This window comes from Solea senegalensis, linkage group LG18, assembly GCF_019176455.1.
Source record: "Solea senegalensis isolate Sse05_10M linkage group LG18, IFAPA_SoseM_1, whole genome shotgun sequence".
In the NCBI taxonomy this organism is placed as follows: domain Eukaryota; kingdom Metazoa; phylum Chordata; class Actinopteri; order Pleuronectiformes; family Soleidae; genus Solea; species Solea senegalensis.
In genome coordinates this window covers 12097038-12120822 of record NC_058041.1, presented here as the reverse complement: position 1 = coordinate 12120822, position 23785 = coordinate 12097038, and the positions used below count along the sequence as shown (strand labels likewise).

General features: G+C 42.8%; 1 protein-coding gene across 1 annotated transcript in view; it reads right to left on the bottom strand.

Annotated features, from left to right (window-relative positions):
* Window positions 1–23785, bottom strand: part of LOC122759041 (zinc finger MIZ domain-containing protein 1-like) — a 112638-nt gene that overhangs the window by 56049 nt on the left and 32804 nt on the right. Inside the window, exon 2 of the mRNA XM_044013513.1 lies at window positions 22711–22810. The gene's annotated coding sequence lies outside the window, so the exon portion shown is untranslated. The remainder of the gene's footprint in view (window positions 1–22710; window positions 22811–23785) is intronic.

Sequence of the window (23785 nt, the reverse complement as noted above, 5' to 3'; positions counted from 1 at the left end):
GATATGAAATGCTGACAGAGGAAATAAAAACAAAGCATAATATCAAAAGGAAAAACAATTTTAAGAGTTTCAAAGACACAAACAGGCCACCTTCATATGAATTTGCTATTTTTTTTCTCTTCCATTCAAACCTTTAATCCTCTATAAAGCCACAACACTAGTGGAGATAAATTGCCCTTCCATGGACAGCTTGGCACAGGTTCACACACATCAAGGGTCATTAACACAGCTGACAAAGGCTTTTTTTAATGAATTTGTGTGTAGGGTTTCAGCCAGTGTGTGTGGGTGCGTGCGTGTGTGATGAGTCGCGCGGTGTGTGAAGGAGCCTGGTTTCATTTCTTCTTGTAACACCCTAATGGCTTTATTGTTTCATTCTTATCCAGCCTCCAGAAGCCATTACCATATAAACACCTGTGTTATCAAAGCACCACAAACAGTTTCCTGGATAATTTAACAAAGATGCAAATGTTGATTCCATATGAGGTGCTGTGACTTGTGTGTGTGTGTGTGTGTGTGTGTGTGTGTGTGTGCACAAATAATCTGAGCTATCTATTTTCTCAGTGTGTGTTTAGATGTGTGTGTGTGTGTGTGCATTTTGAGATATCTATTTTCTGTGTGGGAGTTTGTCTCTAAGTGCATTTTGTGATATCCATTTCATCGTGTGTGCGTGTGTGTGTGTGTGAGTGTGAGTGCAGAGCTTAAACTTGCCAGAACCTGGCTACAGCTGGCCACTTTTCAGCTTCAATTGCAGGAAAATATGTCTGAGTTACCTTAAATGGAGGCTGCTTTGGTGAAGAGGGGACAGAGTGAGTGTTTTGCATTGCCATCATGCTCCATGCAATCTGTATCAAAGCCCCGGTGAGGCAAACAAAAAAGGAACACTTGCATAACGTAGGAGCCTGATGTTACCCTCCAGAATTGGACCTCTCTAATCTTTTTTAACCCCCCCCATCTTTGACTCTCCCTCTGGTCCCTCCCTCCCTCTCAGTCACAGGGCCTGGATTGTTCTGCTGAGGCTTGGCAGAGGCCACGGATGGGAAAAGTGCAAGGGAGGCAGCTAACACTTCCTGCCTCCCTGAATCAGAGAGTTAACCTTCACCGAGGGCACAATGGCTCCTCGTTAGTGAAACCACCCCACATGCAGGCAGCCTGTCACCAGCCATGTTCCTGTTCCCTGACCCCTTTTTTTGTATTTCTCTGTCCTCTCTTGGACTTCGCGTCCAACGCGGTCTGCACTTATGTGTACACAGGGAAGGTCAATATGTTGCACCGTATGTCAAAATAAGTTGGTGTTTGTATCCATATTTGAGGAACTGTGGTGAGAAAGTATGATTTAGTGTCATGAATAAATACATTTAGGAGAAATAAGAGTGCGTATTCACTGGAATGATAAAGTGACCTCACAGTTTACAGCCACTTCATAAAGCAGCATGACATCAAACCCCTGCCACAATAAAGAGGTGGATTCATGCCGGAGAATGTGATGACAATCAGGAGTTCAAAACAGAGGAATTTCCCAAAAAGGGTCTCTAAAGTCGATGGCAAAGATGCAATATGGTAGGAGTAAATGGTTTTTCACTTGTTTTCCTCTCATTTTCACTGGCTTAAAAAACAAGCATAAAGGAAGCTAGCCTAGGAGAAAATAACGCATTGATTTTGCACGCTGCCCTCTCGATGGCAGAGGACTGCGATCAATAGGCTCAAGTAATACTCTGCACAAGTTTAATGCTTGAGCTGTGCAGAGGCAGACAAGTGCTTTGTCTGGAAATTATTCCCTTTTTTTTATTGCACCAGCACTGCTGGCTGTTTGAAAGCAAAACAAAAGCGTCGAGATCTGTTTAAAGAAACGGCATCGCAGACATGGATGATGAAAGCCGCGTGGTTGTTGGAGGGATCTGTGCGGGCAGATCACACTGTGGTCAATGGTTTGTCTAAATCAATGGAGGAAGCTATATGTGTTAGCCAATTTGCAGGATCATCCGAGAGGAGGAGGAAAAAAAGTAGATCAGACTGTCAACCAAAAAGATGACCTCGGGCTGAGGTTGTGACCTTTGACACAGACCTTTGCTGGAGAACCAGATATAGTCACTTTCTATCAGGTCAAAACCAAGTCAGGATAAACATGATATTTCTTTGGGCACTCACTGAAAACTACACATGGACGGCTGCACAATTGATCTAGAGTTCTGGATCTGTGAGAGCAGACAGAGGAAATCTGTGAATAGCAACAACCGAGCATGTGGGGAATCTGAGAAAATGAAGAAAAAACAACTCCTCTTTTGCCTTACAAAAATTTCATTTCCTGACTGCTCACTTTTCCCTTTAAGGTGCCTCCAAAGTCAACGAGAAAAAAAACCCCGCGCCACCTGTAAAATGTTAAAAAGCGTTGACCCAAAGATTTGAACACTCATTAAGCGTTTTAAAGTGGAGAATTCTCTGAGATCCTCTCTCTCAGATGTTTCCCTCTGTGTCGACCAAATGGTATATCAAGTTCAGGAAATTAGCCAGTTCCTGTTGGGGGAAGAAGCCGAGAGAGGCCAGCATCAATGCAGCTCAGTTTTTTACTATGATGCTCCTTAGACCTCTATTACATCCTGAAGGTGAAATCAAACAGCCTAATAGCTTGTCTGTGATCATAAGACCGCCTACTGTCTTTACAATAAACGTGTATATAGATAGATAGAGCAACTTAAACTGCCTTTGAGCATTTCAAACAAGCAAACACAGACTGATGCATCTTATCACCTTTTAAACATGGATTTCTTCAGGTTAGTTCTGTGCAAATAATATGGTCATTAGGTCATTTAATATCCTCTGGATAAATTGCTGTGGACCCCCGAGACATGGCTGCTGTCCACACATCAGGAATAAATCAAAAGCACCTCCTGTTTATGGCCGAGGCTCTGTCAGGCTTGAAGCAGCAACATGTCCCCAGGGAAATAGAGAAAAGGCCAAATAATCAACGACACGCTGCCACTTCCTGCCCTTTTATCGGTCCAGAGCGCCGCAACAAGCCGCGTTCTGGACTATACTATATGATGAGGTTAAGATGGCTTTCCTCGTTTTCACCGAAATCAAACATGAGGAAGATTATCCTGTGGAAGGCACTCACGAGTTGACCTCCTGAGTGGTCGGATGAGTGACGGCAACACCGCCGCCGCCACCACCACCAGACTGGTTTTGGCATGTCACACAACTGTGACCCCTGCCGCAGTCACAACCCACACTGTAGACTGTGGCCGTATATGTTGTAACTGTGACCCCGTTGTTTCCATTGCACTCGTTTAGCAGACAACGGACCCTGCAGCGTGTGGTACAAAAGGCTTTCTCAAGCACACGCAAACATTAAGCAAGTTAACATTAGAAAATCCTCTTAAAATTAGGACACACTGAGCAGAGTGGGTTCCAGAATCTGCACACTTTCTACTTAGATTCTGTGGACTGGCAGACCCCTGCATGCTGCCACTGAAATTAAGCTGGAAGAAGTTATTTGTCTTTTATGGGGCGAAAGCAAGGGGAAAAAAATGGAGGCTAAAGGGGCCAAATTGAGCAGGAAGGCTGCAAAGGGGAAAGAGTTCATGCAGACTAACATCTGTGATATTTTTTCACTTCATACTCCTTCTCCCATCCCCCTTGCCTTGGGTGTGCCAAATGCTAAGGTGGGGCTTACAAAAACAGCAGAGTGAGGGTATTTCTTTTTTTTTTTTTGGAGTTACCACAAGTGTTGTGCTGCATGCTTCTTCCACCGATGCTCATGTGTCCCCTCAATGACATCAAACTTGTCTTGGAGAACAAATCACGGAACAGCAGTCATTGAGCAGTATTGTTTTTACCAATGTTTATTAGATAATTGTGGTTTGGACCAAGACCATGTCTTGAAATGCCATAACATAGTTTGCTACTGCTTTCTACATAGTCTCTGCTTCATGCCCATAAAACTATGGAAATAAAGCCCCCTTTTCCACTGACCCGCTTTCACTCCCGGTTTTAAATGAAAGTGCTAAGTTATGAGTTGCGTCGTTCAAGCAGTGACCTAACATTATTATGTCTCCACTGAGTTGATAAGGGGGACAGCAGTGAAAGATATTTAAGTCTAACCACACCAAATTTCACTGGTACTCATGGCTCTTAGGGATGAGCCAGTACTGTATCAGACATTAGATAAAGGTGAAATCAGATGTGATCTCTAACCAATCAATATGGCATAAGTGCTTGACTCAACAAAGGTTCAAAGAGTTGGAGCATTGTGTTTTTAAGATGGATGTGTGGTTACAGCTAGATTGTAAATGTCATTTGGACAGTGAAGTTGTCGGAATTATGTAATTATCGATAGGAATTCAATGATTGTATCTTACTGGACACAAAATAGTGTCCAATAACTCCAAGTGCATGTAATCACTACATCTATCTACACCTGCCAGAGGTTAATATACCTGTTTTTCTGTGCACATCACAAATCAAAAGGCAAGAGGCAGACAGCTATTAGTAATGATTGCTTATGAAAAACCTGTAATTTTGTTCCCTTGGTGTTGCTGGCTTGTTTATACAGCAGAACGACTCCTTTAGCGAGCTAAGTGGCTAACTCATCAATCTCTGGCAGAGAGACGTTTCATTTCACCGCACTGGTTCATTATCTCAGCCTCCGCCCAAGTTCAGCATGACCACAAGCTGCCTCAGCTTGCTCCAACCGATACGTACAGCTTTTTTGGACCCCTTCACCTGAGATACGTGAGTAGGTACGCACGCACACACAGACACACAGTGTTTTGTTACCTAGAAATCTTTTTTTTTTTTTTAAAGAAGGAAACAAAGCCAATTTCGGGGCATGAACATGAGAGGGATATTTCTTTCACATCAGTAAACTGCTGAATTCATTATAAACACTGCAGGTGTAATAGGATAAGAGTAATAGAGGTAAGAGGTGCCTTCACTTAAACACAAAAACATTCAATTAACTAAGATTTAAGAAGAACCAATAGGCAAATTCTGAGGATTTTCACAAGGAGACTTACTTCTTAATTGATCATTAATTACAGACTTTGTTTGTCAGATTAATATTTGTTCCTGGATGTGCTACAAAGAATAAACGACCAAAAAACCCACTCTGGCGTTACGGCCACCTTGTTCTCAGGTCTGGAGACATTGTTTGTCTTCTGGTTCAGATAGTGTCTCCCGTTTTCAAGATGAGACCACGTCTTCTCTCTCTCCCTCCCTCCCTCGTGCCCCTCCTCCCACATGGTTGGGCTCAGCCCACAGGGCGGAGGGGGGGAGTGGATTTAATAAAGGCTCCCCCAGCCACATGCTAAAAAGGTATGCAAATGTGCAGGTCCTTCTGTTTTCTGATGTCCCCTCCCTCTTCTCTATCCAACTGACTGCTCTTCTCTCCAAGCCAAAGCCAAATACAGAAGGAGGGAGAGAGAGAGAGGGAGGGAGAGAGAGGGAGGGAGAGAGAGAGAGAGAGATTGGGTGTTTGTTTTTCAGAGGAATGGATTATTTTGTTAGGACTGCTCCTGGGTATTTGATCTGAAAAGCTATTACGATGATTGCGATTAGAATTAATTACACTATGAGCTGCAGGAACAGCGAAAGAGGTACTTGACGCACTTCCTTGTGAGGAGAGGAATCATTCAAAAACAGATGCAACTAATAATTCCTCGAAAGCAGTGGGGCGAAATGAATAGTGCCGCGAAAATTGATTATCGATGATAGATTAGGTAATACAAATTTACATGTATCTTCCATATCAAGCAAAACAATATTGACTTCTCCAGCTTCCTGCAGCAGCAGCTCCTCCCACATATCAGTGATCCCTATCTAATACAAAAGGCCCGGGCCTTGCATGACTACCATGATGACCCGTGTTCATGAGGAGGTGAGAGCTGATCATTTTGTTCCGATGTAGTGAGCCGTGACAAGCAGCAGTGCGGGAAGGAGGGCGGTATGAGGGCATGGGGGGAGGAGGGCGAAGAGGGGAAGAGGAAGGCCACAGTGGGACCCACCAGGAGCAGCAGCTAGCTGGGCCAGACTGAGGGAACCAGCCTTTCCTGCTGCTTCCTTCCCGTGCTCTTGGCCAGCTGAGCAATCAGGTCACCTCTCTTTCCAGTGTCGCTTCTGGTCAATTGTTCTCCTCCCTCTCTCTCTCTCTCTCTCTCTCGCTCTCTCTCCTTTTCTCTTTTTTCCTCCTCTTTCTCTCCCTCTTCTCTTCCCCAGTGCCACAGCCTGCAGCTGTTGTGGCTGATGTCATTTTTGGGTAGGACTGTGTCTGTGCCTGCTTGTTGGTCGCTGCCTCTAAAGAAACGCAAACATGGCGAGGGCTCATTTAACAGGCAGCGAACATGAGGACGTTTCGAGTGCGACGCATGGAGGGCGAGGATGCGCATTTGCAACGTTGCTCTAACGCAAACTGGAGACAATGTGCAAAAGTGCATGTTATTAAAACGCTGACTTAACTGGGCAACAACACAAGAACAAGATCTGCCGTGTGCCAACATGCATCCAGTGTTTATTCTTGACTCACCGAGATTAAGGAAGAGGACAGGAAGTACACAAACATGTTCTCTTGACCCACCACAAACAGCATTCAGCGAACACATCAGGTTCTTTAAACTGAATATCAGCTCAAACTGTAAGCAGAGCTGAACCTTTAGCCAGCTATGATTTAAAAAACAATATCAAAGCTTCATCCTGAGGGTGTTTCAGGAAAATCCACTGCAGAAACTAATACAGTGCTCGCTTCAAGCTATGAGGAGAAACAGGGTGAGGGAGTTGTGATGATGCTAGTTGACAGTTAAATCCCAGCTTCGTGTGCAACATTCCCTCCAACGTGGTCATGAAGAAAAATTCTTTTCCTTTGTAAATCTGTTCCAGGAGCTGGATACCTTATGTCAGAGACAGATTAATTCACGTCTTGGCTTGTTCAAAGAGCAGGAATATTTACATTATTGGTTGAAATGGCATCAGATGAGCACATCATCAAACCCTCATCAGGGACAGAACAGGGCATGCCTGCAGATTTGGCACATTCTAGTGCCTATAAAGAGCGATGAACATGATATTCAGGGCCTTGTTGTTTCCCTTTCTTTCTGGGGGTAATGTATCTTGATATGAGCAATCTCACAAGATTGAACAGATTCTGGAGACAGCAATCTGTTGAAACTAAGAACTAAGAGACTAAGAATACAGTCTGTGTATATGTGTAGCAATGAGACACAACTGTTGTCATGACCTTGAAATGACTGCCACTTATGAAAAGCTGTTTTGGTATGAGAGACACCGATTATAGCCCATTTCTAGGCCAGCACATAATCAGTGTCCAAGTTCCAAATCAATGACCTACTTTCAAGCACACACACATATAGAGTATCTACTGCACATAGGCTGCGAGGCAAACTCTCATTTAACAGCTTAATGTGGAGGAAGAAAAATGGAGACTTTGTTTTGATCTGAAAATTCAACCGAGTGTAGATACTTAGAAACCCAAATGAGGGCAGCAGGATTTCCTAACAGCAGGCAGAGCAGCGGAGGCCCTCCATGGAGCTGCTTGTGTTATTTTGACACTGGCTGGCAGCGAGGGGGCACCAGGGTCACAAACGGCAGTGCTTTACTAGGCAGAGTGGATCAGATCTGACCTGGATAAAGTGGAGAAACAGTCGGCACCAGCTTCCACAGCCTCCCTCGCTGTGAGGAAATGTGAGCGGCAGCTTGGTTAGTGAGGTCAGGCCTGCACAGAGAGCAGCCCGGCGTGCCGCTCCTTAATGCAGGGTGGGCTATTTACAGAAACAACCCACCGCCACCTCTCCTGCTCCCCTACCAACTCGCCTCTACTACCCCCTCGAGTGGCTCCATGTGCCATGCAGTCATTCATACAGATGGAGGGAGACTCCTCGACTTCATCCCAGCTCAATCCTCTGACTGTGATTTTTCTAAATGAGATGTTTTGTGACTCCTGAGAACAAACGATACAGATGAGACAGAGAGGACACGGAGGCTAAATGTGCTGTGTCATGACTGATGACACAGATGGACCTGTGGACATGATTTAATGGATAGAGGCCATGTACAGGAGTACATGTGCCCTCATCTCCTCATTAATGACAAAAAATGTATATACTGTATATTTAAACACACAGTATGACTTTGAATGACAAAAATCCATTCATTTGAAATAGGGCGATAGTCGGGGTCACACCCTGGACAGATCGCCAGTCCATCACAGGGCCACATAGAGAAAAACAACCACTCACACCTATGGTCAATTTAGAGTGTCCAATTTACCTAATCCCCATATTGCATGTTTTTGGACAGTGGGAGGAAGTGGGGGAGAACTGGGAGAAAACCCATGCACACAGAGGGAGAACATGCAAACCACTACGCCAGTCAAAAACACCTTAATGGCTTAATGACAAAAATAAAGACCAAAATTGACAATGTCAGGAAGTAGCACTAGTAACATAGGAAGCATTTGCACAGGAGAGCTTTGAGAACGAATGCACAGCCAATGGCAGAGTAGTTGAAATCAAAAGCAAACTAGTAATATACAATTCCGTCCACAGTTTGACAATTCCCCAGTGTGTTATAGCAGCGACGGTGTATGGAGTGATCTCATTACAAAGCGACAGAAATGAAATGGTCTCGAACCGTGAATACAAACATATTTCTCTGTATTCTCTGTACGCTAGTCCACAAAATATATAACATTAGTCTCAATGTTTGCAGACATATCATATATTTTCTTAGACTTTTGTTTTCATTCATTACTGATTATTAATTGTTTCCGGTGAATATATTGTTTTTGATGGATATAAATAACTATATATTCATTGGGGGAAAGCGTTTGCAATCCTTTTTTGTCTCCAAGCTGATGTGAGGCTTCACCACAGTTGATGAATCAAACATCTTCCAAAATTACCATCTCTTTATAGAGTGTCCCTCCCTGTGTGTTTCCTCAGGGGAAACTCTGGTGCTGAGCAACAACAGAAGAACAGTAAAACAAAGAGTGAATTTTGTACGACACTAAAAACTGCACTGCAACGCTGGAAGACACCGCGTCTTGTTTTTGCTCAGATTACTGAAGCCTCGCGTTACATTGGGCTGAACTTAAAAGAGCGCACTCCATCCATTTAGTATTTCAACCATATTGTTTGACTCACAAAGGGCTGTTTGAAATAAGAAGGATTGTGGTTTTTACTCCATTTTTTCTTTCTCCGTCCACTTACTACCTGGTGCCATCATTACCCACAATGCCACTGTGACCCTGGTGAGATATCTGATTCGGCTTGATTGGACTGTTCTATTGTAACATTTAAATAACGTTTATTATTATTATAATTATAGATCCATGTTTAACAAAATTACATTTAATGTAGCTTTAAAGGGCTGGAATAGCTTTTTAAGGCTATTTTGTTTTTGAATAGAAAAAATATTCAAATTGCCATGTGGATATTGTTTTCTGACAGGCTCTAGAAATAATGGAAATTTATCCTTTAACAGCCATGCAGAAATGTTGGTTCTTTTTTCCCTGGCTTTGATAAATGTTTGGAAAGTTCTGCAGCCACAAACCTCACTCTAAACTGTTTTCATTGGATCTTCTTTGTACAGAAGAAACAGTCCTGATAGGTGTTGACAGTGAGGTCTGCAAATGATCCTGAGTAACCCTGACATTGTTTCTGGAAAGATGTCTTGCTGTTGAGTCACCTCCACGTTAAACTGAGTTGGGAGGCAGACCGCGTATCTCCCAAATGCGGGCAAATGAAACCAAAGCTATATCTGAATATCTACCAGAGCTTAAGCGTGAAAATATGTGTAAGTGCATGACCCAGACCATTAAAAACTTAAAAATTTCATGTCACTTATCGCAATGATATGACAGACAACGGATGAATTATGTGAGCGGAATAAAAAACATCCTTATAATTGGCATGCACCTTGGACTGCTGAGGCATCAAGAAGAAGCCTGGGGCTGCTACATATTTTGAAGCAGTCCTGCTATCATCCATCTCTGTTTCGGTGGGGAGCATTGATTCGGCAGTATGGCTTTTAGGGGAAAATGTTGTTTTTCACAATGGACAACCTTGTCTTGTGTCATTTAAAATCAGGTTTGGCCCAGACAGTGAAAGCATATGAACACGCAGCTCGCAGATTAATCCTCATCCTTTTCCCTTTTGGCTACAGACAACAGGTTTTGTCACTGAATCAGGGCAAAAAAGTCATTAGAGTGATATGGTTTATAAACTAAATCCATTTTTCACGTTCATGCATGGCTTCACAAATGGTTCCTCCAGTCCATAAAAAAACTGCTAATACCCTGAATGTGTGGAAAAAGTGATGGTGATATCAGTGTTTTGCCAACGACATGGCAAACAGTGTTGACTATTCAGCCTGGCCTGGCTTTATCACTGCAGACCAAATGAATGACTTCCTTTCTCTGGGCTTCGTAGGTCTCCAGCAAGGTTAAACCGGCACATCCTGCTGACCCCGTTCCACAGTTCAACCATAAACATGACCTGCTTTGGTTCATTCACTGCACGCAGTGGAGCAGAGTGGTCAAAACGAAAGTTCAAGTTGGGAGAGGAAGTACCGCGAGATGCTGAGTGCGTGTTTCCCTGTACTTTTTTCTTTTTTCTTTTATGAAATCATTTTAATTAGAAAAATGCAGTGTGTCAGCAACAGGCAGCGATTGAAAGTGAAACTGTGTCTGCTTTTAAAGCAGCGGCAAATCATTATCACATAATGAGAGGAGAGGATGAGGCAACAATAACAGACCGTGAAAACATTAACCAACAAAGTGCAGGAGAGACAGCATTTGTTTGGCTTCCGGAAAGAAAAGTAGGCGCACTGACAACTTCTTCAACTTCATTTCAACACATCTCCACTGGTCAAGACATTCTTCAGAGGGGTAGTGAGACTTTTTAGGTTTGGTATCATTCAATTTAATCTGTTTTCTTAATCTCTGATAACAACATATCCTGATCTCAATGTCATACATTTCTTACAAATTGCGCCTTTAAATTATATGTATATATATATATATATATATATTTATATATAAACAACCTAAGTGTTCCAGGAATCATCTGGAAGCAAGACAACAGCATGAAGAGCGACTGTCCTGCTCTGGGCTTTGTAGCCCGACAAAGACCTCAAAGCTGTGTTTCTGGTGAAAAAGCAGAACAAATGGGGATTACAATATTTGAGGAAATGGAGTCTTTTGGCTGACCTACATCTCCCACAGAGACTCAAAATTATAATCCCAGCATACATGTTCAGCTATTGAATTTTCAGATTCTGTATCAACACCATGAAATTGAGTTTGATGGCAACTAAATGGGTAAAAGGGGAGATTAGTGGCAAGAGATGCTGACAGCACTTAACTCATCTGGAGGTTGAAATGTGGGCTGACAGCTCATCACTTTATTTTCTTCCGACGTGACAGCTTGAGATCCAAATAATTTACATCCACTGCATGCGTATATATACACTAGTAACACCCTCTTTAGACGACAACAGCAAGCTACAACAAGCAGAAGAATTCACTTAAAGCCACGTGAGGTGAAAAAAAGACACATTAAATCATTCATTCCCACATTCCACACTCAGCATTAGATAGCCCCCACCAGGACAAACACACACACACACACACACACACACACTCCAACTGTTAAAATTAGAAGGTGATTGAAAGCACAGTAGTAGTCGTCCAGCACAATAACCACAATAACAATATTCAATCCCCAAAAACATGCATTGATGGCCTCAGTGACTGAGACGGTAGTTGCAAAAAATAGAATTTTCTGTGATCTAAATGCATAAGAAGACTACAGTTGGTTGTAAATACAGTATGAGAAGAATAAAAAAAAGCAATAGGAGAAATAACGTCACACTTCTTTCAGTCAGAATGCAGTTAGTCTTATTATGAAAAACAAGTCAAAAGAGAAAGAGATGAATTATTTCACATAACATTTACCGCTTAATTAGAAAACCTTGATCAAACCTCCAGTGTGTGCATGTGTGTGTGCTCCGGCGAGAGAGAGAGAGAGAGAGAGAGAGAGAGTGTATATGTACAGTATGTTTACGAAGCCTCAGGAAATACCAGGACAGACACGCTGACTCTCCAGCACATCGGACCCATGTGACTGGAAACACACAGGCCAGATTGTTTGCATGTTTGCTTGGGGGCCGCGATAAGAGCATTTGGTTAGAGCGAAATATCAAAGCAGGAGTGGACATCTGAACGTGGCCTGCCACTGGAGGTGTGGTCCAGTTTGGCTGCTTATCTCTTGTTAAACTTTTGAGTTATCAGCCAGTCTGCTTATTTGCATGATGACTCTTGTGTTTGTGTCCCCGTAGCCATCGAGTGCGACGCTCCTCCGCTGACTTCCTGCTCTCATTACATTAGCATAATGCAGATGCAACGGTAGTCAGTAACCTTGCTGTTGCTCAGCACTATTTAGAGCAGAAATACACACAAAAGCTGTGAGGGCTGCACAGCAACCTTGCTACACTCCTTTTATATCATTTCATCAGTGCACCAAGTTTTCTTTTTATGGCATATACTATTTGTACAATCTATATTTACGCTGTTCGTTATGAGCAAATACTTTAGTTTGAAACATATTTACCAAAAATTGACCTTTAAAGTGACACCATTTTTTTTTAGCTTAGATCCAACAACCATATTTTTAACTCGACTAATGCACTGCAGTGAGAGTGGGCCTGAATGGCATCAAACATCAACATCAACTTTACTTTTATGTTGGCTGAATGACGATTGCGTTACAGCTCTCATCCATGACAAACATGAAGGATGACGAGGACACCGGAGAAAGAAAAAAATCTAGTACACTTTCCCATTTTTTAAACTTGCATAAAAACATTTACAATTCACAGGAGTGCTCTCCCGTCTCGTAAAAGGTCAGTGGAAAACCCCCCCAAACACTGATCACTATAAAACCTGGCCTTTTCCCTCAACTGTAGAAGCTAAACAGTTGTGGCGCACACGTAAATATTTTGAGCGAAAGCTCTAATCTCTTACCTCTCCGCTTCCTCATGAAATAAATATTTAATCAAATGTCATTACTGCGGCTTTATGCGCAGTCCCTTTGAAACAAAATGATCCGGTTTGCACAGAATGGGAAACAAGGTCGGCGCAAGGATGTGTTAAGGAATCTGGAAACAAAGGATGCTGTCACACCCTTCTGTCTCTTTGTGTTGGTACCTGGCAGGCAGCAGCCTGTGTGGCTGGACCTTTGTGCATTATAACTGCCATTATATGGTGTCCTGCAAACGGTAGGAGCAGCCGGTCTGAATAATTAATTCCTCCTATTGGTGCTGCAGGGACTCTTCTGATCGGAGCGCAACCCGGTAACATGCTCTGTTATGATTGGCTGAAGCAAGGTCAGCGTCTTGAGAGACCTTGCTCTAATATCCAGCGGCAATTAGTGGCTACTGTGCGGGTGTTGCACATGTTATTATGTGACGGGGAGCAAGAGTGACCGCAGGTAGAGATTTAATGCCCTGCCTCTGCATGCGGCTGCCAAGGAAAAACGGTTTATTGGAGCACAAGACAAGCGGTAACTCACTGGTGATAAATAGACTCATGGTTAAATGGCTAAACAGTTGCGGTAGGATGCAGGGTAAGAACAAACAGCCATGTATTATATCTGGTTTGATCTTCTTGCAGTTCAGTGTAACATCGTCTAAAGTGGACATTTCTGATATGGAGCTTTAAATCCTTTTTACAGACCTTTCACATTTTGGCCAAAAAACCCATTATGTACAAAAAAGGGCAAATGCATTTTAACTGGTGATATTGGTGCTGCCTATAGATCATGACACTTGCCTTCGGGCCAATGTGACTGCATGTGTGTGTGTGTGTGTGTATGGGGGGGTTAAAGGAGTGCTCTGGTATGCCCTGGAGTGATGAGAGTTTCTAGCATTGTAGGATCCACCAATGGCAATTGACCTCATTTATTTTATTTGCCAACATATTTTTACCCACATTTGGCAAACGGCAGGCGCTAAATTTGGACGCCGACTGCACAGCTGTCGCTCCCGGATTCTCTTAACCCACGGCACCCCATCGTAGGGAATATTTTCGTGGCCCGTACGTGTCATCATCTTCGGCGTTAGGTCTAATTTTAGTTGCATTGCTCAGATTCGATTCTCAGACTGTGCTGGAGGCTGCGACGCATCAGCATTTCTGTGAGCTTTTTTCTTCTTTTTTTTTTTTTTAAAAGAAAAAACCTCAGGAGCTGTAAAGTACAGAGTCACACAACCATGGCAATGGTGAACTGTGTTGCTATCAACTTTCCATTGTTTTTTTTTTTTATCGTGGAGGAAATCTGTTAAAAACATTCAGGCATGGATTTTCATGGACCAGGACTCATTGCTCTAAAACCATAGACTGGTCTCAGTGACATAGTTGTAGTTCTACAAGCCAGAGAGGGATGATCAGAAGACTCGTGAGGTAGGAAACAATAAGGAATGATGATGTGGGTACATGTCAGGTGAAAAGTCACTGCAAGAGAGTGACTCACAGCCCACATTCATCCTGTGACAGCAGTGTGAGTTAGCAGTAGAAAGAAAGTGACCATTCCCTGTGAACTAAAAGAACGGAACAATGCAGAAACATACATGGTCATAAGAAAAGCACACTGGCTGATTCAGAACACAGAGGCAATGAAAGAAGAGTCAAGGTTCCAGTAAAAGGGCTGAGAGATGGACACTGAGCAAGCTTGATGTCTGCTCCCTATGAGTCAAACCATTGTGAGGCATACAGCACACAACTCATATTCCCAGTGAATCAGTGCAGTCAGCTGCCATCCACCACCTCAAGGCACGGGGAGCACAGACATGTGACCAGCTGTCTCACACAACCGCCTTTACTGTAGTGCGTCTCACCATGACACAGACACTCAGGGCAGATTAACTTCTAAACATGTTTAAACAAGTTCCCTTCAGTTTATTTAGCTCAGACAGATAAAATACTACGACGGTATAGTGAGGAGCAGAGGTGGCAGGTGTTTGTGAATCTATAGATGACTGTGCTGCGTGATTTACAGCCTGCTGTCAGGAGGGTGCAATGACATCAATACTGCAGCAGGAGTTTGTCTGAGGCCTAGCTGAGGGCACCGAAATAACGCCACACGTCTACTCGCCCCCCTTCCACTGACAGAGATACACAACATTACACGTGCAGCTGTCTAAATATTACGTCTCCCAACTTCTCCTCTTCGTCTTGCCATTCCACTGCTCCCTTCTCGCCTTTTTCCGTCGTTACGTGAGTTTGGAGCGGCATGAGCTGGGTGAGTTTAGAGAGGAGCAACTGTTCGACGGGGATGGGATGTCCACATTTGGCGCACCGTTGTCCGAGGCCGAGTGGCAGAGGGCTGGGAATAACTCATCTTCTTCTGCCCCTGCTCCGAGCTATAACCAGAAGCACAGCTGTGGTACCAATTATCGTGTAGCTAACCACAATTACAGTATTCCAAATGTAAATAATATTTTGCACAAGGCTCTGCAGCAGGCAGTGCCCTTTTTGTGAGTACAATTTATCACTAAATCACTGTGTGCAATTAGGCTTTTAAGGCAATTTATATAAGAAGCCAGACTAAAGTTAATCTCATAAAAGGACAAACACGGCCATTAAAAGTCCTCTGCTCTTTACTTCATTACTGGCTCAGCTTGCTCTCCTTATGCTAAGAGTCCCCAGGTGCATGAATGTTTCATGGCCACCCTGCTGCCTGTTTCCCTCCGCTTGGATTCATCCTTTCTCCCTCCTCCCCTAGGAAGCACAAACTCCGCTGTCAATTGCACTCACTTACACTCTGCTACCGTCATCATCAGCCATTAGTGTGGGGGGGTGTGGTGGTGTGTGTGTGTGGGGAGGGGGGGCTGCACATAAGACAGCTGTTTTGCCCTGATGACTCAATCATCCCCTTCGGTGGGATTAGCATCAGTATCACCATCCTAATCATCGCCTTTGATCCCCAAAATTGCCAAACAAGTCTGAAATTGATGACTATCAGCCTGTCGGCCACAAATTCCTGGGCCTTCTGCGAAATCTGGCTTCAGTCTATACCTTTCACTCACGCAACACAGCTCGAGGAGGTGGATTTGTACTATTCTCTGAATTTTATATCCAACCCTTTCAAACAACTATAGGAACTAATTATCCATTTCACAGTTTGTCACTGTGACAAAGTGCAGTAAATACTGAAATACCTTCTTTACTTAATTGTGTAAAATGTACTTAAAACTGTTCACATGGAGCTTATTTTAAAAAGAGTATTTTCAGATATTGGGGAATACACCAACTTGTTTCCTTCCAAAGAACTAATTTCGTTCAAGTGTTCAACAGGAAGCTGAAGCTTGATGATCTACAGGGTGTAGTTTCTGGGCTCATGTTCATCTCCAGCTGTAAATATATCTTCATACTGTGCTACTTGAATGGCAGTCAGATCAGCTGATGTGCTAATTCAATGCCCTGCAGCACCGCGCCACAATTGTCATTTCATTAGCTTAATATAAAGACATATTACAAATAGAACGTTAAGCCGAGGCTGCGCGGGGGGACGAGTCAAGCACGCTCGGTTTTCGTTATCTTTTACAGCAACAATGTAGAAACTAAATGAGACCACAGTGTGTGCTTTCACTGTCAAAGACAAATGCAGTAAAAAGATGTGAGCAAACCTTACGAAGCAGCATTGAGGTATAAACAATTCAAAAGCCAACAGCATCTTCCTGCCAAGTCTTCTTAAGACATATTACTCCACGCCATTAATTAATATGTGGGCTTGTGAAGCGTAGCTTATTCAGCCTATTCATCATGAACAGGAAATTGACAAGTTACACGCGGATGGAATGACAAATGGATATCAGCTTAACTTTTTCTAAAGGAAACAAAGAACGCAAATACTCCTCCATTTATTCTCTTCATTTTCCTGACAGTGTCTCTATTTGAGAAGAAGAGTGCCAACAAAACAAGATATAAAAACGTTCTTCTGCACATGCTTGTATTGAAACATCGCAAATAGATCGGAACCATGTTATTGTCACTGATATGTATGTCATTGGTAACTTTTACCCCTTCATTCAAAGTCAGTGTTGAATGAACTATTTAAAAGTGTTATTAAAGTGACATAAAATTGAATCAGAGTCAGAGCCGTCCCAAATGGTAAAAAGTAGGGTTCCCATTAATGGCTAATGGCTAAGCTAACGGCCAAAGATGAACGCACTATTGCCTATTGGAGCCAAAGCCAGTAAAAAACCCATGTGAATTGCAGATTAAACACATTGACGGAGGTCAAAAATGGATTTAAAGGTACTGTACTCTGTGAAAATCAACGTTGTGATCTTGTGGAACCTACTATGCCTTCTGTTAGCATCAAAAATCAAAAGATATTTGGTTATCTATTGTGGGATTTTGTGAAAACATAGTGGTCCAAAATAGCAGCCTCAATAAAGCTGACCCAGCACATGATATAAGTAACATTCTGGGGTGAAAAAAAACTACTAAGAAAACAATAAAGCGATTGTACACTTTCTGCCAAGTGAAAATAATTCATCTGAGTTTTTAAACACACTGGGGCCTTTACTCCAGCGAGTGGGGCAGTGGGGATTCACCAGGGTCACAGGACAGTGGGGAGAAGTTAATCTTGACGCTTAATCACTGCTGTATGTCAACACAGACCCTCAGAGTGGGCTGTGGAGAACATCTGTCCTGAACACGCGGACACTTTGTACCACCGCAGTCACCCTGTCAATCAAACAAGTTGTGGCGTGTTGCCAACTATGACCAGCGGTTGTGATTGCTCCGGAAGACGTGCGCCTGCACTGACTTGGGGTGTGCGCACAAGCGCGAGCGCGTGCATCTCCATTTGTATCTGTCTACGGGAAGGTGAGGATGACGCCATGTCTATTTTTAGTCCAGTACACTGAGTTCTGCCTCTTTGTTGTGCTGCTCTGTTCCTGGGACAGGCGACTGGATCATCAGCAGCAGCAGAGAGCTCCCTGACCCCAACCCTGCACCTCCTACATCAGTGGGAGAGACTTACAAGATTCCAAAGCATCAGTTAAAGAAAGCTATCAGCAAAAAAAAAGAGGTATTTTCTTGATGGATGCAATGGTCATGCACCTCTTTCTCTCTTCGGTGACTAATGGACTGATAATTCAGCTGTTACCCTGGAACGTTATCTTGCACTTTTTCAAGGGAAGAATACCACCTCCGAAAATCTCCACCACAGGCTCAGCTCTGGATGAGATTTGGTAGAGATTCCCAAAGCTGGTTCAGAGTTAAAGATATGGTGACAAAAACAACTTGGGATCAGATGGAAAAATCCTCATAAGTGTTCCCCGCTGGGGAGAAGATAAGATCATAGATGGGGAGGTTTTGAGTAGGCAACCCTGGGTCAAGTTTTTTCATGTCATGCCCAGTTACTCACCAAGTAGGTTACAAGAAAAATCATCTTTAAACTCATCTGATGCACATCACTGGTGGACCTTTGAGCCAATAGTCATGCTGACACAAAAGCTTCAAACTTCTCCCTCACTGAGATACCATCAATATGTGTTGTTCTATTCATTCCAGAGGGTTGTGTAATTGTTATCCAGTTAAGTGAATTCTTGTATTTCAAAGAATGTTATTGCACACTCCCAGGGACTGAAGTTGACCGGGTCAGATGAAGTGAGAATTTTCAAGATAACTCGTACTATAACTGCAACAAAAGACTGTGGATAACATAAAGAACGACCCCATGACACTGGACACATCCTGATATCATGTTGTAATTCACATGACGTAAATTTGGCCAGTTATGTAAAGGAATAAAACGCCGTGGCAAATTATAAAATGGCAACGAAACGCAAGGTTAAGCATCTGCACGAGGTGACCCGAGCGCAGCCGTGACAATAAAATCACGAATGCAAATGCCAAAAATGAAACATAAATTACGTGAACTAATGTAAGGCATTCTCTGAGGAAAGCACATTTTAAGTATATACAGCATATATTTTTTTGGCTTCGTCCATCCATTGATGGATGGGTTTGCGAGTGCACAGAGTTGTTTTCCTATTTTCTCCTGCACTTACAGTCTTCATTCCAAACAAAACATGGTGTTTGTCCCCTAAAAGGTTAACATTAAAAAAGATTAAAGATGTTTTCCTTTCCAGGCTTTTTTATCTTCCCCTAACTTTAGTGACTAAAAAAAGTCTGATTTCTATTTAAAGTCCTGCACTCAGTATGTAAGGTTTGCAAGCTCAATAGTTCCTGACAACTTATTGTTACAATGGTATGATTAGCTCAACTCACTTCTTATATACACACAGCTCTTTCAGCCTATTTGCTTGTTGTGTTTTTCCTATGAGCACCTGCTTGAGGAAACACTCATGGACAGACACTAATCATACTTATCAGTTGAACACCTTGTCATTCAGACCTCTAGGTGTTTGGGTTGAATGATAAACTGTCACTGCGCTGCCATGTACTTGTTCAATAAAGCACTTCCACTTGACTCTTCACTGGCGGGTTGAACGAGTGTGTTGTGATTGTGCTCGGGTGTGAGGCTGCGAACAGAATTTAGCGGCGATCCGTTTCATGAAAACGGCCCCGTAATTATTTTCCGACAGAAATACCTTCATGTAGATAAGAGTTCACTCTTGTAATTAATAATAATAATCCCTCTGATAGGATTGAATGCTGCGAAACCTGGAGTTAAGTGGCAGGCGCCGCTCTCTTTGTTTGCCTGCACAGGGGAGGTGGACATGTGTGCCGAGCCAGGCCCTCTATCCTTCCTGTTCAGTTACCAGAGGCCTCACACTTATCAGTTCCAGATCTCACAAGAACAGAGAGAAAGAGAGACCACTGACAGGAAGGGGATTTTTTTTTTCCCTGCACAACCCCTCCCCCCCCCCACCTCCCCTTTTTCTTTAGCAAGGTTAACAGAATGTCTGCAGCCTTCACATTTCACAGAGGAAAGCAATTATTCATGAAAGCTTTAGCTTTAAAATGTATTGCAAATTTTAACCAAATGGTTCAAGATGCAGTAAAACATTTATCTGTGTCCATCAAATGCTGTAAAACTAATATTGGGGGTTAGTTACCAAGATAAGCAACAAGCAGTGGGCAGCATTACAGTCTGTGTCTCCACAGAAGGAATAACTTTAATACTGAGCGCCAAAAGCTGTTGATATACGGTTGTATTTTGCTGTTGCTTCACTTCATTATCATGGCGATGGACGACTGTTGTGGTTTCTTCATCAGTCCACATATTCCTCCTCTTCCTGGCTGTTTTTGATATTTTTCCAATGTAGAGAAATGCAGAAGGAGAGGGGACGTCACATGATTTGTTTTTTAACTCCCTCTTTATTTGCCGTGTCTGTTTCTATTGTCCTCATTTTGCCTTTTCAATGTGCCAGTTTTTCCACCTCCCTTTTTTTATTTTATTTTATGAAAATGTCTTAACACATCACACGGAACCCCAACTTTCACACACAAATCCGAAGAAATAAACAGCACTCGTCAATGAATTCATCACTTAACTGACAAACAAACCCAGACAACAGTTTGGATTGTTGAAGTTATATCTCACTGGGCTCATCTTCCCCCTTATTGTACAAATCAATGGTGGGCAGTTTTTCTTTAATATTTTCTGACATTGTACAGATGAAACCAGGCCTAATCAATACAGCGAGAAAATAGCTGCAGCCCCATGAACATTTCATTCTGTGACATATGTGGCTATCAGCCTCAGCGGCAACGGTTCTCTGCGATTTCCTTTGACTGCAGCCTTTCCATCACGCCCCAGCTTTATTTCTCCTCCACAAAGACAACCTTACATCGACAGCGAGAGGGAAAAGATCTGTCGTCGACAGCGGGAGAGGGGGAGAACTGACTGTGAAGCTCTCGTGTCATGTCCCCGTTCATGTCGTATCCCCTTCCTTTCGCTCACTCTCGCTGTCTACCTCGCATGACATTTCCACAATAATCACTTTGGTTTATCCCACTCAGCTGTGCGGCAGGCAGATGTTTGTCAGGGCGCTGTATTCCTCAGCATTCACACTGCTCTAATCAAGATTAACCACTCTTATCTATTCAGTGCGTGTGTGTGTGTGGGGGGGGGATGCTGGCTGTCCCAATTCCTAATCCATGAAGCCATGGCCGTATTGTATAATACAGTGGACAACATCATTCTCTTTTGTCGTAGAACATACACTGAGCTACATATTGCATTGACAATAGCCCTGGCCTTCTGTACACATGTGCCTCACTGCATATGGACATGAAAAGAAGAATTTACAGACACAACATCTCAGCAATTAGTTACTCAGGGCCCCCACAGGGAGCTCCTGATGAAATCAACATGCTCTACGAGGTGAGACGACCCCGGCTGCACACAAACTGCTGCCATCACATGTTTACCAAAGACACTTGAGCACAGTGGAGTGCGGAGCATGTCCGTGCAAACAAAGTCGTGGTGTTTAAATCACTGTAGTGGCGAGGGGAGGCTGTATCCAATAACACAGCCTTATTTGATTCCAGCTGTATCATAACATCCAGAGATGTTTCAGGCAAACCAACAGCTCAGCTAATTAGTCCCTTCATACTCCACAAAGCTACGTACCCTGCTGCAAAGTCTGTGGCATTAAAAAATAAAAAAGGAATATGTGCACAGAGTTAATTTGTCGTCTCCCATTATTTACAATTTGCACACAAATTAGTCATTCCTGATCTCAGATTTACACAACAAGCTAAACAATATTGTTTCCATCAGCGTGTTGTCACAACACAGACAGAACATTTGCAGGGCTCAACAGTGTAGTAAGAATCCCAGAATTCCTTCCTGCAACAAGATCTTAATTATCGTCTCTAATATGGTAATCATCAAAGGTTTACTCGCCACAAATAAAACAATATGCTCCTCTGGAAGGCACATGTTTTATAATATTAACTCTGATTTAAACGTGAAAAAAACTTTGCAACGTCTCTGCTACTCGGCAGCTTTGATTTCTCTTTCTCACACAGACGACCAAGGCACAGCGACATGGACCACTGTAGGCCACGAGTGTGACTGCTGGGATATTTAAGTGCAGTTGAGTTGGAATTAAAGGATCAGTCACAATGGTTTATGGGATGTGTAATTGTGTCATGATCATGATTAATCTTGTAGCTGGTCGTCCTGGTTTCAGGCTTAAATCTCTTTTTCTTAAAGGAGAAAATGAATGGGGGGGGATTTACTTCTGGAGCTCCAAATGGGCTGATCCTGTTCTCCACTCTGGCCACTCCCTCAAATCCCAGTTAGGTCGCAAATAACTGTTTAACCATGTCTGTACATCTGCGAGCGGCCAAAAGGGAGCGTCACGACTTTATGAAAAGGTTGATTGGGACAAATGTAATCAATGCCATTCGCTAAATTCACTAACACCACAATGACTTCTAGCTGCTAGCCTGCCACTCATATTCTGGCTGCTGAGTGAGCACATCAGACTTGCAAGTTCCAACTGCAGCAATAATATCCACTTGAGGGCATCCTCAAAATTGTATAAAAAAAAACACATTTGCCACCAATATCTGCTGAGCTCTGTAGGTTTCACCATACAGATATATATGTATATATATATGTAATATGTATATATATATATATATATATATATATATATATATATATATATATATATATATATTTATTTATTTAAAAGGGAAAAAAATGAACTCACCTTTGTTGACTGTGATCCGTGATTCTTCACCACGAAAGACCCCCCCCACCCATTCATACACCAGGAGGAGAAACACCCCAGCGCCTCACGTCTTCAGTCCCTGAGGAAAATCAGGGGAGAAAAAGAAAGCACATCAATCACTGCTGCATTTTCAACCAATCTCCACACATGAAATTATTACCTTTGCATAACGCCAACCCAAACCCACCCCCCCGCTAAGGAAAAAAAAAACGATGGCCCCACTCAATAACGTTGCTTTGGGCACTGTGTGGCTTCCATCTGCGCCTTGCTGTATCTGTGAAACACTCTTTCTCTTCACGGATAAGCTCCTTCACGCTCTCTGGCCCATGAAGGACGAATCAAAAGAGCAGCCAATACTTCACATGATCGGAACGGCATCGTAAACATCCCCCACAGAGAAAGTTCACTGTCATGGCGCGTTCACAATTCACTCCCGATTGACAGATAAGCCTATTAAGAGAGGCCTTCACTGTAGTTTAGCACTTAGCCAGGCTGCCAGGGCTTGTGCATCTGTCCACTTACATTCAAACCCTGATAAAATGTCCACCGCGGTTCAGGAGGTGAGAGTCAGTGTTACGTAAAACAAGCCAGGTGAGACCAATAATCCTGCCGAGAATACAGCAAGGACGTGTACACATCACGATTGGAAATAAAGAGGAATGTGATTTATCTCCCAGTTCAAACTCGGGTCTTATCTAAGTTTGCAAGACTCTAATGTTCCCCTTTATTAATCAATCATTGTAATTATGAGCATAATTACGAGCTTAAGAACATAAGAGTGGAATCTGCCATGTGTGTTATCCTTTCCATGAATAACATTTGCCCCAGCTAACTAAAGCAAGGGCAGGTTAACTAACAAACAAGAAAAAAGCCTTTGAATATGTACATTTACAACAGTGAATGACATAATCAAAGGAAAGTCACATTTAGAAGTGGCAAGGGTTTAGGTTAAGGTAATCATTTAAGTATTATGTATAATTATCATTAATTATGTAGTAGGTAAAGACACGTAAACAAACTGCTGACCTTTAATGTTTGATCCCATTTTTTGGAA